Raw genomic sequence first — 15,757 nt, forward strand, 5'->3', positions numbered from 1 at the left:
GCCGGCGGCCGATCGCCTGGTCCCGGGCCCTCCCCGCCCCTGCGGTCTCCTGCCGCCCGGCCCGGGAGTCCGTATTTATAGGTGCGCGCGCCCTGCGCTCGCGCTCCGAAGCGCTCTTTGCAATAACACAGTATCACGTGTGGGGAATGAAACCTGGGAGGAAAACAAAGCCGCAGGCGGCGGCCGCGGAGGCAGGCGGCGGGAGGCGAGGGGCCGGAGGAGGAGGAAGAGGAGGAGGAAGGGAAAGCCGAGCGGGTGGCGGGGCGGGGGATCTGCCGGCGGTCCAGGTAGCCCGAGCTTCCTGCGGGGAGTTGGTGGCTCCCAGGGCGCGCGGGAGCCAGCTAAGGGAGGCGAGCACGTTTCGCCGCCGCGCCCGCACTGGGAATTGGGGGTGCGAGCTGAACCCCGGAGTCGCGGTTTGAGGATGTGGTCCCGGGAGAGTTGTGGGTCTGCAGGATAGTTACTCGGAGGGACGCTGAGATTTGGCCTATGAGCTTGTTAACTGAACCCCGCGCAGCCGTTGGGCCCTGAGAAATAGGTCCTTATTTATAGTTACACGGGCAGGTCCACAACCCCTTACGTGGATAGTCCCACCTTAAAGCTGTCGCTTAACCACTAAGTTTGTGTCTCATTCATTCGCAGGCCGAGGTGCAGCCCCTGAGATAAATGTACACCCTCGGTGCATAAGAGCCCAGGCTCATTTGAACATCTTCTGTATGGGCCGACTAATTTACACATCCCCATTTGATGGCGCTGTCACTTTTCATCTCTCTCTTAGCAAAGGCCAACGTCAATTTTTACTCTGTGAAGACCGAAATAAGCTATGATGGCCTCACACCCTTTTCCCCTTGTCACCCTGCACATTTCGTGGATTATGATCTCTTTTTATCCCGTATAAACTGGGAACAATTGGATGGTTACTTTCTGTCATTTATTTCATAAACATCCGTTTGGCACCTACCATGTCTTCTCTTAAGATGGGTACCTGCCCAAGGATTCGATGACTGTTCCAGAGCAGCAACTCTGGACCTGGGAGGAGTCATGGAATGCTGTAGGTCGGGGCCCTAGCCCCAACAAATGCCTGTGTTGGCTGAGGGGGGTGGGAGGCCAGGGGGCCCCAGGAGCCATCTGAAAAAATGTGTACCGGTTTCCCTGTGCAGTTTGGGTGACTTACCAAATGTAGTAAGGAACAATTGTCACACTTTATTAAGCTCTGCGACAGCTAAGACACCTCTCTACACTTTTCTGAAGGAGAAGCAGTGTGTTTAAGATCAAGGGATTAATTTAATTAAAGGTTTAAATTTAGCCCTGGAACTAATGGGTAACTCTACATTGAAATTCCACTCCACTTCAAGTTCAGGAAAGTAAACTGAGTAATGTGGAGCAAATACACCAGAGATGTGCAGCCAACCTGGAGTGTATGAGATATGGGTGAGTTTCAGGTTACATTTGCTTAGGACAAACATGGCACATGGCCCTTTGCATGAACAACTGTTCATATTTTATGCCATTTTTAGGCCTTTTGAAAAAGTAGAGAATGGGATCTGTTTATAGCAGCCTTACAGCGGCTAAGTCAAAGCTTGGTGACCAGCTCTGTGAAATTTCATTAGGAGTTTAATTATTTTGTTTAACTACCTACCTTGAAACTTCCAAGTGGCTTTATTACAATTAACTTAATTTGCATGACCACTGGCCTGGTTGTGCCTGCAGGCAGTGTTAAATGAAAGACACCAACTCTGTTCATGGTAACGATTTTTTATTATAAAAATGACTAAGGGTAATTGCACAACATTTAGAGAATAAGGTAAGTAAAGAGAAGTTTTAATAAAAAAGCATCACTAACAATTTCATCTGCTAAGCAGATAACTGTTAAACTTTTTTTTTCTATCCTGTATTTTTAAACAAGTGAAAGTACGCTGTTCATGTCTCGTGATTTTTGTTTGTTGTGTTGCGGTCATCTTTTCATTTAGAATATTCTTTTATAGGATCATTTTAATGGCTGCATAGTGTTCAAGTCAGTGGAGAGATTATAATTATTAAACCTGTACCCTATATTGACCATTTAGGTTGTTTCAACTTTTGCTGTTATAAAGAGAGTGGTGATGACTTCCTTTGTTTTTCTAAATCTTGCTACCGTCCAGTATCTTCTTAGTTAGACAGATGCTGGGGCAAATGCAGTATCATGTTTTTAAGGTTTCCCATCCAAATAGGTTGGTGCAGTTTGTTCCTTTATACTCTTGCCAGCAATGTCCATTTTTTCATCAATCTTCATTTCTTTGTCCATCTGATATAACTCTTTGTCTATGTTAGGTGGCAAACATGCAGACTAATTTCAAATATTTATTAAAGCATCAACCAAGAATCAGTATCTTATTTAACCTCCACCCTGTTCCTGTGATCGATTCTCTTATAGGGATCATGAGAGGTATGGTTTATTGTTCACCTACTGTGTGTTGGCCACAGAATATTTCTATTTCCAATCCTTTGCACTCTGCAAGGAGGGGCGGTGGTGTGTTATTATCAGTATTTTACAGACAAGGCTCAGAAAAATTAAATTATTTGCCCAATGACATCTAGCTCGTTAACTGGGCCAGTACACAAACCTGTCATAGTCTAAGACCCATACGTGGTCCTGCGCCCTCTGCTGGTGAGGACGTTTTATGCGGCGGTCCATCTCCAGATTTAATCTTGTATTTGTACTTAGAGTCAACTCATCCTGGAAATAGTACAAACTTGGAAGGAAGAGTTTCAAGAGCAAATCTCTTCACCTCTCCAAGCCAATTTCCTCCGCAGGTTATTCTGAGGTACAAATGAGACTGTCTGAGAAGCATTTTATAAACCTTAAAGTACCTTTAAAAATGTCAGTTGTTATTTATATCAGCCCAATCTACCTACTCCCTGAATTATTCCAAATTCACTTATTTTTCACCTATGGAATCACTAATTAAATATTACTGAGGAACTTCTACGTACATAGCACCACCTTGCTACAAAAAGAAAAAAGAAGTGTGGCTCTTTGCCCTTGTGCCCTCTATAGTGAAAATAGTGGGAAGCAAAGACAAAGCTCAGGACACGTTTAAATCAAAATGCGAGGCAGACTCTGATCAACTGATCAAATGAGCAGTCAGACTGGAACTGTGAATGTTATCAAAAGGACCTTTATATTTGAGGTGAGGTCTGTGGGGGAGGCCTCAGCCAAGAGCCAGAATTTCTACTGACCTGGGTGCTTAAGAGGGAAGGGGGAGGACACTTCAGGAAGAGGATGTTCTGCATACAAATTCCTCATGGATTGCAGGCCTAGAAAGAATTTGAAATGTAATTCTTGGTCTGCAGAGGTTTTTGTGTTTTGGGGGGTCTTTCCCCCATTTACTTTAATATTGCCCCTTACGAGTACCCATTCTAAAAACTTTTTTTTTTTAAGATTTTACTTATTTATCGGACAGAGAGAGATAGAGAGCCAGAACACAAGCAGGGGGAGTGGGAGAGGGAGAAACAGGCTTCCCGCAGAGCAGGGAGCCGGACGTGGGGCTCAATTCCAGGACCCTGGGATCATGACCTGAGCTGAAGGCAGACGCTTAAGGACTGAGCCCCCCAGGTGCCCCATTCTAAAAATTTTTTTTGCATGCATCAATAGTTTTGACTGACACATACAGGAGTCAGTTAAAGAAAGAAAAAGAACCTACAGGTAATCACTGACCCTTTAAAAAAAGTAATTCTGCAGAACTTCTTGTCTGAAAATTAGCTTAGAGATGACAGCAGAGGCTATTTCAGCCTTTGCCCTTAGCACCACCCACCTCAGACACCCCCCTCTTCCTACACAGGAGACGCACAGGGGAGATGCGTTCCTGCTCCTCGGTTGCCATAGTGCGATCCTCCAAGTCTCCTCGTCCTGCCTGAGGTCCTGCCCTTCCCTCAGTGCTTGGTACCTGCAGCCCAACACCTAGGCCCACATAGGAACACTTTGCCTCCAGACCCCTCACACTATGTGGAGGAAAGAGAGAGAATGATATTTTATGACAGTCCCTGCCTAGGATGAGGTAGGGCCTCCAGGCTCTTAAAACTTGTATGAGAAGCTGAGAGACACAGGTGATGGGGCTGGTCCGTGGAGTGTATGAACAGTCACGTAAGCCTGTGTTACTAATTTATTAAGGACAATAGTTTAAGCCAAGAATGGATTTAGATACCTCATTAATCTGGGAAGACGTGTTTCAGTAAAACCGTTCCTCATCTCCGCAGTGTTTTTAGAGTAGATATCCAAAGACAACAGTGCAAATGCTTTTACTCTTCAAATTCCTCCGATCCATCGGAAATCTCCGTTGGATGCAGCCCAGCCAACTGTGAGGGAGAAGGCATAGACATCTAGGGTGAAGTGGCCTGTCCCACAAGCCCACCATGAGAAGGGCACAGCCAAAGGACACAGGCTTGAGTTTGTAGATCCCAACTCTCTCACTAACCCCGTGACCCCTGGGCCTCAGCTCCTCCATCTCAAGGCTGAAGCAAGTCCTATCTACCTTGCATGGTTATTGTGCAGATTAGAACCAGGGCATGTGTAAAACATCTCCCAAGTGTCCAGCACATAGTGGGTGATCATGAGTGGTGGCTGTTGTCATTATACAAGGAACACCTGAGAAGCACACTGTTGAGCAAGTGGGTAGAGGACATGGTAGAAACCTGGAGTCAGACTGCGTTAGGAAAATACATTGCAGGTGCTTCCATGAGATGTCCTCAGTCTTCCAGAAGGGCATTGTTCATGCCCATAATGCCACCCATCATCCCACTGCGGAATTTTTTTTTTTTTTTAAGATTTTATTTATTTATTTGATAGAGAGAGACACAGCGAGAGAGGGAACACAAGCATGGGGAGTGGGAGAGGGAGAAGCAGGCTACCCACTGAGCAGGGAGCCTGATGCGGGGCTCGATCCCAGGACCCTGAGATCATGACCTGAGCCAAAGGAAGACGCTTAACAACTGAGCCACCCAGGCATTCCCCACTGCGGAATTTTGATGGTATTAGTATTTTAAAGAAAAATCAATGAATTTTCTTTGTTGTATTACCTTTATACTTAAATCATAGCAAACTTTTAGTTTTGTTTTCTTTGAAGTTAAGCCATTTTTTAAAAATTATACTGGTATGCACGCATAGCCAGCTCACAAACAAAGAAGAAAGCACTTGTCACGTAATCATAGGGGCTAACCATGCAACAGACATACGGCCCGCATGCACAGGCCCCCCAGAAGGCACCTCTAAACCCTGAACACACAGGCTGGCCTACAGGGCTCTATGTCTCGCAGCATAATAGCATCATTTTATAGTGTTTGCCTTTGTTCAGGTCATTGTCACATCAGAGTGGGATGGATGTGGCCCCATTCTGGGGGAAACAGCACCACTTTGCCTGCCATGGGAAGTGGCAGTGATCAGTCAGCTGAACTGATTGGTGATCCATAGTAACCTTGACTCTTAAGTGGGCAAATGATATGAAAAGACAGCTCACAGAAGGTGAAATGCAAATGCCTGGCAATCACTCGTAGGAGGGACTATTAATGGGGCGCCTGGGTGGCTCAGTCGGTTAATCGTCTAACTCGGTTTCGGCTCAAGTCATGATCTCAGTGTCATCAGCCTGCGCTCAGCTGGGAGTCTGCTGGAGATTATCTCCCTCTCCCTCTTCCTCCTCCTCTGCTCCTCCCCCCTGCATGTGCTCTCTCTCTCTCTGTCTCTCAAATAAATTAATAAAATCTTTCAAAAAGAAAGAAGGGCGATTAAGAGTGATGGACACTCATAGTGCTGGTGGTGTCAACTGGAACAACCTTTCCAGAAAGTCTGGCAGCAATATGTATGAAGAGCTTTAAAAAGTTCATGACTGAGAGCATGAGCTTGGGGTCATACTGGCTAGGTTAAATTTTGGCCCCACTATCATGGCTTTGAGCATATAGAGCATGTAACTGATGTGCTTCAGTGTTGTCATCTGTGAAATGGGAATAATATCTACTTTATAGTATTGTTACAAAGATTTGGTGCATTAACAGTGCAGTAAATGCTGGGGTTGCCCGGGTGGCTCAGTCGGTTAAGCATCTGCCTTCAGCTCAGGTCATGATCCCAGAGTCCTGGGATCGAGCCCAGCACTCCCCCGCTCAGTGGGGATTTTGCTTCTTCCTCTGCCCCTCACCCCAATCATGTTCTCTCTCTCTAATAAATAAATAAAATCTTTATTTATTTTTTTAAAAGATTTTATTTATTTGAGAAAGAGACAGAGAGCATGAGCAGGGGAGAGGGTTAGAGGGAGAGGGAGAAGCAGACTCCCTGCCAAGCAGGGAGCCCAACGTGGGGCTCGATCCTGGGACTCCCAGATCATGACCTGAGCTGAAGGCAGATGCTTAACTAACTGAGCCATCCAGGCGCCCCTAAAATCATAAAAAAAAAAAAAACAGTGCAGTAAATGCTTGGCACATGGTAAGCACTCCAAAAACGTAGTTGTTGTTTTTTGTTTTCTTTCTTTCTTTCTTTTTTTTTTTTAAGTAGGCTCCATACCCAATGTGGGGCTTGAACTTAGGACCCTGAGGTGAAGAGTTGCATGCTATACCAACTAAGCTAGCCAGGTGCCCCAGAAATGTAGTTATTTTAATAATCCTAAGAAGTTATTGAGAAACAAGGTAAAAAATTTATGCACAAAAATATTCATTGCAGGGGCGCCTGGGTGGCTCAGTCGTTAAGCGTCTGCCTTCGGCTCAGGTCATGATCTCAGGGTCCTGGGATCGAGCCCCACATCGGGCTCCCTGCTCGGCGGGAGGCCTGCTTCTCCCTCTCCCACTCCCCCTGCTTGTGTTCCCTCTCTCGCTGTGTCTCTCTCTGTCAAATAAACAAAATCTTAAAAAAAAAAAATTCATTGCAGCATTATTTTAAATAAAGAACACTTGAAAAAAGTAGCCCTAAATGTGAACATTGGAAATACTAAGTAAATTATGGTTTACTCAAACAATGTTGTGCTTCTGTTTCTGAAAAAATTACCTTTATTGAACTTTCTTAATGACATGAAAAATGTTTTTTGAAACAATGCTAACCAAATAAAGCAGAATAGAAACCAGATAGATTACAGTATCTCAACTTTGTAAACAACAAATGGAATTGTTGTTTTAAATACTAATATGTGTCTAAAGGCTACACTGTGACCAGAAGTTAAATCACTTGCTCGCAGGATTATGGTGATTTTTATTTGCTTATCTAAGTACAAATAAGCATGTGGTCATTATAGGAACTGCTTCTCAACTAACAATTTTTATTTTTATTTTTTTAAGATTTTATTTGTCAGAGAGAGTGCACAAGCAGGGGGAGTGGCAGGCAGAGGGAGAAGCAGACTCCCTACTGAGCAAGGAGCCCGATGCGGGGGCTCGATCCCAGGACCCTGTTCATGACCTGAGCCAAAGGCAGACGCTTAACTGACTGAGCCACCCAGGTGTCCCTCAACTAACAATTTTTAAAAAATATTTTTCAATGCATGGAAACAAGTTCTGGAATAAAATGTGCCCAAACAAATGGTGGAATTATTAGGGACTTTTTTCAGTTTCTTTAGGGATATTAGGTGGCATCTAGCTTTCTCTGCCATTGTTGGGTAGGAAGTGGTTGAGGGAAATGCCTTTCCGGGAAGGGGCTGAGTATGAATGAAGGATAAGAAAGGAAAGGACTTTTTGGAAGTGACTGGCAATGAGGAGACCTGCCAGAACAGCTACATTAAAAGATTTGTAGCAGTGAATAATGGGACATAAGGTTGAAAAACAGCATATAGGGCCAGATCATGAAACCCCTGAATCTAAAATAAGGAATTTGAGGAGTGCCTGGCTGGCTCAGAGGGTAGAGCCTGTGACTCTTAATTTCAGGGTTGTGAGTTCGAGCCCCATGTTGGGTAGAGAGATTACTTAAAATAAGGGATTTGAACCTATAGGTAATAGAGAGCCATAGATGATTTTAAACAAGAAGTAGCATGTGTGAAGAGCCAAACTGATGGAGGATTAATTTGGTGAATGTGCATTTGGGGTTGCACAGAGAGCCTCAAGGAGTGGAGAGGGTTTTTTATTCATTCTTCCATTTATATGTTTATCGGTTCAGCATGCATTGAGCTCCTGCTCTATCATGCTCCCTGCTAGGCCCTCAGAGTAAGGCCAGGTCCCAGGCCTCAGGGAGTTAACAACCTGCTGAGAAAATTGGGGAAAGCAGGGCAAAGGGAACAAGGGTGGGCTCCTTTTTATGTGCAAGCCCCGAAATAGCCATTTCTACATATTAGTTTATTGAATTCTCACCACAGCCCTGTTATTTATCCTGTCTGATGGATCAAGATCTAGGCTCAGAAAAGCTAAGCATGGTGACGTGCCTCTGGTCACACGGCTGATCCCTGGTTAGCTCCTTCTGTAACATCTTAGGGTGGAGGTCTGCGTCAGTGGGGAACGGCTGAATCCTAGAGGTCAAAGAGGCCCCACAGAGAAAGTGATATTTGAACTTGGACTCTAGTGTACATGTGAGAAGGGACATTTCGGGTCATGCAAAGGCACGGGGGCAATAACGTTAGGACTCTATTACAACAAGCAGTAAAACTTGGAATTGGCAGAGAGAATGGAAAAGTAGGGTCAAGTGCGAGAGACATTAAGGAGAAACTGGCTTCCAGATTTCCAACAGCGGGGGGGGGGGCAGGGGGCACAGCTGTAATTCCTGAAAGAACCAAGAGTACCCTAGGGAGAAGAGAACATGTGAGAGGGGGAAATGCGAGCTAAATATTGGCCTGAGTTCTTGTCCTACACCATCACACAGTGACCTCATGGAAAGGTTAAGATCTTATGTTTCTAAATCACAACTTTGTCTTTATCACATTGAAAGAGTAGGCTTTGAGTTTGTCCTGGCATGGTCTTTAATGTGGTTACAGATGGGCTCACAGGGTGCATGGCTGAGGACGCTGGCCACTGGCCACAATCGCGCACTCCATTTGCCCTTTGAGACACAATTCAAAGCCCAAACAGCATTCTGGCTCCTGTTTATGATACATCCAAGTGAACGCTTAGGAAACAAACCCTTCCAGAAACAGACCCCATTCAGCCATTTCCTAGGATCCCTTTGATTGCAGGTGACAGAAACCCTGTCCAAGTGTCAAAGTGGCTTATGGAGAATTTGTTCTAAAGCTATAGGAAAGTCTGGAGGAACACCAAAAAAGGGAAGCAGCTAATACCCAGCCGGACACTCAGAGAACCGTGAACATGAATGCCCGGGGACTCGCCCTTTCTTGCCCCCTAACCTTGTCTAGTGCCTGATTCAGACTCATCTCCCTCTACAGATTAGGTTCCTCTGCCTTTCTCCATGGGCAAGAAATGTGGCCCCTCACAGATTCCCACCTTTATAACTTACAGAGTCTGGCCTCTCTAGGTTTCCATTTCAAATTTACAGAGAAAGACTGATTGGCAAAGCCTATGTGGAGCAGGCCCCCGCCCGGTCAACTTGGCTAACAGATGTTGGCTGCTGAAGGCGGATGGATGGTGTGTTGGGGGGGCAGCCAATTTCCAGAAGGGAAGTGCGGGGCAGATAAAACAATAGGGGCCTAACCTATTGGGGTACTTTATTAATTTCTCTAGGCTTAATTTTCTTGCTTGGAAAATGTAAATACACTATCTACCTTGGAGGTTCTTAGTGAAGATCGAGGAGGATAAAAAGACATCGGTGATACTCAGACTTCCCACCAAGTGCTCCTATAGGCAGAAGAGAGAGCTCCTAAAGACTCCTAACAGCCTGAGGGGTCTGTTGGTGAAGCTTAAAGCAGGACATTTCTCTGAGGGCCTCTTTTTAGCTTAAAAATGCATGAGCCATGGGAATTTGGCATATGATAACACTGACATCTCAAATCAGTAAAGAAAAGATAAATTATTTAAGCAGTGATGTTGGGACAACTGGGTTGCTAGTTGGGAAGAAAAAAAAAAAGATCCCTTACAGTTTATACCAAATTCAATTCTCAACAGAAGAAATATTTAATTGCAAAAAAATGAAACCATGAAAGTACTTAGGAAAAGTGCTAAAAACTCAGAACATGCACCCATGGTTTATTCAGTTCCGCGCTGCAGCTCCAGCACCTAAAGCAATGCTTGGCACGGTCAGACCTTAGGACATCTTTGGAGGCATGAATTAATGAGAAAATATTTTTTAATCACCTCAGGTAGGGGAGAAGCCTCTTTAAGAAGGGGAAAAAACCCAGAAGCTATGAAAGCAAAGGTCAATTCAGCGACAAAAAACCCAAAACAAAACAAAAAAAATTACAAATGACTATATGGTGGGGGTGGGACCAAACTAAATCAAAAGACAAACATACTGAAGGGAAATATTTGTAATTCAAATCACAAAAGGTACCTTTCCTAAATATTTAAAGAAATCCTAAATATTGGTAAGAAAAAAGCCAACAATCCAATAGAAAAATGGGCAAGTGGTATGAAAAAAACAGTTCCCAGAATAAGAAATACCAATGGATCTCAAACATTAAAAAAAAAAAAGGGGGGGGGGTGGTACCTGGTTGGCTCAGATGGTGGAGTATGTGACTCTTGATCTCAGGGTCATGAGTCCCACATTGGGCAATGTGGGCAAAAAAGATACTCAAACTTACATGATTTAAGAAAAGCAAATACAAATTCTAATGAGATACAATTTTTATATATCAAATTGGCCAAGGTCAGAAAGTTTGAGAACACATTACTGTCTATTGTATGTGGGCTAAGGGATGAGGAAACAGATACTCTGATAGAGGGTAGACTGGAAAAGCTCTGGACCTTACAGCATGCCCTATGATCCACTTCTAGGAATTTTTCCTACAGATATACTAACACATGTACAAATGAAGACTATTCAGGGTCATATTTGTTGTAGTGTTGTTTATACAAGGAAACTATTAGAAACAACCATCATAGGGCTGGTTAACAAATTCTGGCCCACCCATACAATGAGATACTGTGCAGCTGTTAAAATAATGACATAATTCTTTATGAACATGTTATGAAAAGGTCTCCAACATGTAGTGTTATCTGAAAAAAAAAAAAGCAAGCTGCAGAGTAGTGTGTTTTTTATGCTAGCATTTGTACTAAACAAAACAAAACAACAACCATATACATAGGTACTTACTTGTACTACGTATAGATTACCTCCTGGAAGCTTCCCAGGAACCTAGGAATATTGCTTGCCTCCTGGGAGTAAAGCCGGGTGGTTGGAGAACAGAGGGCCACATTTTCATTCTAAACTCTTTTTTATACTTTTCGAATTTTGTCTCATGCATGTATTACCTCTTCAAATAATAAACTAAATTAAGAAAAATGTGTTAATTTAGCACTCTGCTTCACAATATCTCCACGATTGATGTAATGTAAAAATGTCTTATATTACTTACCTTATACTAATTAACTTTCCCTCAAATCTTTGAGTGAAATTAACATTCTGGAAAGATGACGCACATTTATCCTGGGACTCTGTCTCTTGGGCACACCAGCAAGTATCCCCTTTCTGAAGAGAAGAGAACTTTGCAGAGTGTTTGGCACATCAAGTAGCTGCCCTACAAATACGAGTTCCTGTCTCTGTGGGAACGGAACTGTTCCTGGGAGGGGAGCCCTGGAGGGAACCCCTGCTCCACTGGCAAGAACAGAAGGCTGATGAGTGTCTTATGCCGTAAGCAGGGCCTTGGGAGACATTATCCAGTGAAATCCAAGGTTATACAAGGGCCCACATTCTTTAGCCTCGCCCAGGGCCTGGCACATAGTAAACACTCAAGAAAATATGTTTTTGTAATGAATGAACATACCAAGAGTTATGGGATTTCGCCTGAGGGAGTAACAGATGCTGTTTGCTGTTCGGAGGCACCCAGAGGACAAGGGGGAGAAGAAAGCAGGCATTTCAGGCAGAGAGAACAGCTTACCTTTGGGATGAGAGTGGAAGGGGAGGAGGCCAGCTGGGAAGGCCAGGGGTGCTGAGTACAGGGCTCCCACTTGCTGGGAGCAGCAATCCAATATGGTTAGATACCTCAGGGGCGTTATCTGTGATAGCGGTTACCTGACAAAGTTATTTTATAAAGTTCCAGGAGCTGACAGACAGGAAAGAAGCTTCTAGGTTCACATTCACTTGAACCTAGACGAGGCTTTGGGAAGGGAGAAGCTGAAGGGTAGGATGGAGCCCCTAACCCCGGGGGGAAACTGACATTGAGTGGTGGGTGGAGCCATGGTCTCAGCCTATCGCTGCCTTATAATTCCCCATCATTATGGCCAAGTGAGAGCCACGTGTAATCAATGGTTGTAATCCCTTATCCAGAATCCAAAAAGCTTTGGAAATCCAAAGTTGTTTTTTTTTTAATGTTGTCAGCAAAATCTGCCCTGAGCTCATCTGAAGTTACACATAGACTTTATTCATCCCACGCTGTCTATTTATGTTTTACTGTAGAAATATTAGTGTGCTTGATTATAGGATGCTGTTCCAGACCCCGCTGAGGGGTTATATAATATATCGTATGTGCACCACACTACTTTTCTAAGATCTGGAAAATTATGAAGCATCTGGCCCCAAGAGTTTTGGATGAGGAGTTATGGTCCAATATAATCGACCAACACACATAATGTTTAAGAATAAAAGTGAGGGGCGGCTGGGTGGCTCAGTCATTAAGCATCTGCCTTCGGCTCAGGTCATGATCCCAGGGTCCTGGGATCGAGCCCCACATCGGACTCCCTGCTCAGCGGGAAGCCTGCTTCTCCCTCTCCCATTCCCCCTGCTTGTGTTCCTGCTCTCTCTGTCTCTCTCTGTCAAATAAATAAAATCTTTAAAAAAATAAATAAAAATAAAAGTGATATAATGGCCTTGAGTGTAAAATGAAGAAGAAATAAGACTAAAAAATTTTAATAATACAAAGTATATTTCAATATGTAAATGCTAGGGCAGGACTACACTGGGAACACCTAAGAAATGAGTTGGAGGGGCGCCCGGGTAGCTCAGTCGTTGGGCGTCTGCCTCCGGCTCGGGTCATGATCCCAGGGTCCTGGGATCGAGCCCTACATCAGGCTCCCTGCTCAGCAGGAAGCCTGCTTCTCCCTCTCCCACTCCCCCTGCTTGTGTTCCCTCTCTCGCTGTGTCTCTCTCTGTCAAATAAATAAACAAAAATCTTAAAAAAAAAAAAAAAGAAGAAATGAGTTGGCTACTTGCCCCTAAAGGTAGATTCTCCTGAATGTGGCAATTCAAATGTAACTGATAGGGAAGCAAACCATAAGAGACTCTTAACTATAGAGAACAAACTGAGGGTTGCTGGAGGAGAGGTGGGTGGGGGATGGGCTAGATGGGCAATGGGTATTAAAGAGGGCACTTGTTGTGATGAGCACTGGGTGTTGTATGTAACTGATAAATCTCTGAATTCTATACCTGAAACAAATTTTACCATATATGTTAGCCAAGTAGAATTTACATAAAAACTTTAAATAAAACAAATGTAACTGATAAAGTTGTCTATACTTTTTTTGCAACTCAAGTACTAGGAATGGCATTGCCATGATTTTCCAAAATGGTGCACAACTCTAGGTAAAGTTCCAAGTATAAAAAAACACCATCTCCCTCAATTTACTCAATAGTTGCATTCCTGGAAAATCTGGTGCATGTAAAAACCATGCAAAATTACTGTGTGTTCGTTTGTAAAACATAATTAGGTTTTAGGCTCAGATGATTATAATGGGGTTTTCACTTATAAGATACATTTTAATGAGACATTTGAAAGTGATTCAGGATGCAGAACAGTTCTTTGTTGTGGGCGACTGCCTTACACATGGCAGGGAGCCTAGCGTGTGTCCCTGGCCCCACACATTAGCTATCAGCAGTGCCCCCAAACCAGACCATAGGACAACCAGGAGTGCCCCTCCCATTTCCACAAAGCCCCTATGGTAGTGCCCCCTGGGAGGGGAACACTGCTCACCCCCACCCCCACTGGGAGCCTCCAGGTGGTAGAAGTCAGCAGGGGTTGGCAGATGAGCCCGTGGAGTCCCAAGACAGGCTCTGGTCCAGTGGGGGAATCCTGCAGCCAAGTCTGGACTGAGAAGTTTGGATTTGAAAAACCTTGTGTTCCCTAGAATCTAAGTCTTAGGGATAGAGACTGGAATTGGACACCTAAATTCCTCATCAGATGTGCCAGCATGGAGCCGTAGAGCTCCAGGTGGTGAACCTACAGGTTTTGGCCTCAAGCTCCTTTCTCCCCTGCCTGTGGCGAGGTGGTGCCTTCTGGAAGGGGCTGATGGGCCCCATGGTCCGTGGCGGATCGGTGGGGTGGTGTGTCAGGCAGCCCGTGGATTGTGTGCCCCGCTTTAAGAGTCGTTCAAAGTCTCCATGTATCTTAGTGGTTAAAAGTTAAACACAGCAGCATTATTCACAGTAGCCAAAATGTGGAGGCAACCTGAGCATCCACCCCTGGGTGAATGACGAACAAATGTGTTGTAGACGTACAATGGAATATTATTCAGCCTTAGAAAGGAAGGGAATGCTGACACCTGCTACAATGTGGATGACCCTTGAGGACAGTCTGCTAAGTGAAATAAGCCAGTCATAAAGGGACAAATACTTTATAAACCCACTACCTAGCGTAGTCAAATTCAGAGAGACAGAAATTGGAATGGTGGTTGCCAGGGGCTGCTATGGAGGAAGAGGGAATGGGGAGTTGTTTTTTTAATGGGAACAGAGGTTCAGTTCTGCAAGATGGAAAGAGTTCTGGAGACGGAGGGTGGTGATGGCCGCACAACATGAGAAGATACGGTGAAGATGGTAAATTTTATTATCTGTATTTTACCACAAATAAAATGTAGGTAATAAATTAAAGGAAATGTAGATAACAAAATTTAGAAAAAAATAAAAAGCTAAGGCTCTGATAAGAGACTGGGGATCAAGTTCTGGCTCTGCTCTTCACCAGGATGTGGTGGATCTTGGCCAAGCTAACCTCTCTGAATCTCAGTTTCTCCGTCTGTGAAACAGGAACAATGACTGTGTTCTCCTCCCGGGAGCCCGATGGAGCTCACTAGATATGGTGCGTGTACAACACGGGGTGCAGCACCTGCCGGGCACATGGCTGGTACTCAGGAGATGTGATGATTATCATGTGTGTGGGTTTTACATAGTCACTGCTCCTGAGAGCAATCTTTTCCCCCTCAGCCCTTCCCCCCCCCCCCCCCCCCGAAGCACTTAGGGCATTCGGCTTAACAGCAAGGTGAGAAGGACACTGACAAAGAATGACTGGGGACCCGGGGGGTGCACGTGTAACCTTCCCGAATCTTCCTGCCTGTGGATCAGCATCCTCCCAGCCCACAGCCAACTGTCCTCAAGGGCACTCAGGGCAACTTTGCTGTATTTAGAGAAAGCCCTTCTTAACTGACCCCCGGAGGGACACTTCTTAAATTTAAAACCTCCACTAGTCCCATGTAGACTCAGAGGGAGAGCTGATAATTGTTGTTGACAGCAGTAAAAGTGCATTTTCTTTTATTTTGGTTAAACAATAATTTGATTGGAAAATGCTTCCTGACTGGTTGGAGGTAAAGCCAAAAGCCTTTAACCCAGAAAGTCGTGAGCTACCAGGAAATGTTAGACCTAGAGGGGATTCACTGCTGGTACAAACTCTGAAATTGGTAGGAAGAAAGAAAAAGAAAAACGTAAGCAGTTTCTTTTTATGCAATGAAAAGTTTAAAAATGGAGCGCTGTGTTGCCATAGACACCATTTCTGGCTCCGGGCGGCTCTGGGCTGTC

At 44.5% G+C, this 15,757-nt stretch overlaps 1 long non-coding RNA gene across 2 annotated transcripts in view; it reads left to right on the forward strand.

Annotated features, from left to right (window-relative positions):
• The window catches only part of LOC116642813, a 79,084-nt gene that overhangs the window by 527 nt on the left and 62,800 nt on the right, over positions 1-15,757 (forward strand). The window lies entirely within an intron of this gene.

The sequence above is a fragment of the Phoca vitulina genome, unplaced genomic scaffold (genome assembly GCF_004348235.1).
Source record: "Phoca vitulina isolate PV1807 unplaced genomic scaffold, GSC_HSeal_1.0 scaffold24, whole genome shotgun sequence".
Classification (NCBI taxonomy): Eukaryota; Metazoa; Chordata; class Mammalia; order Carnivora; family Phocidae; genus Phoca; species Phoca vitulina.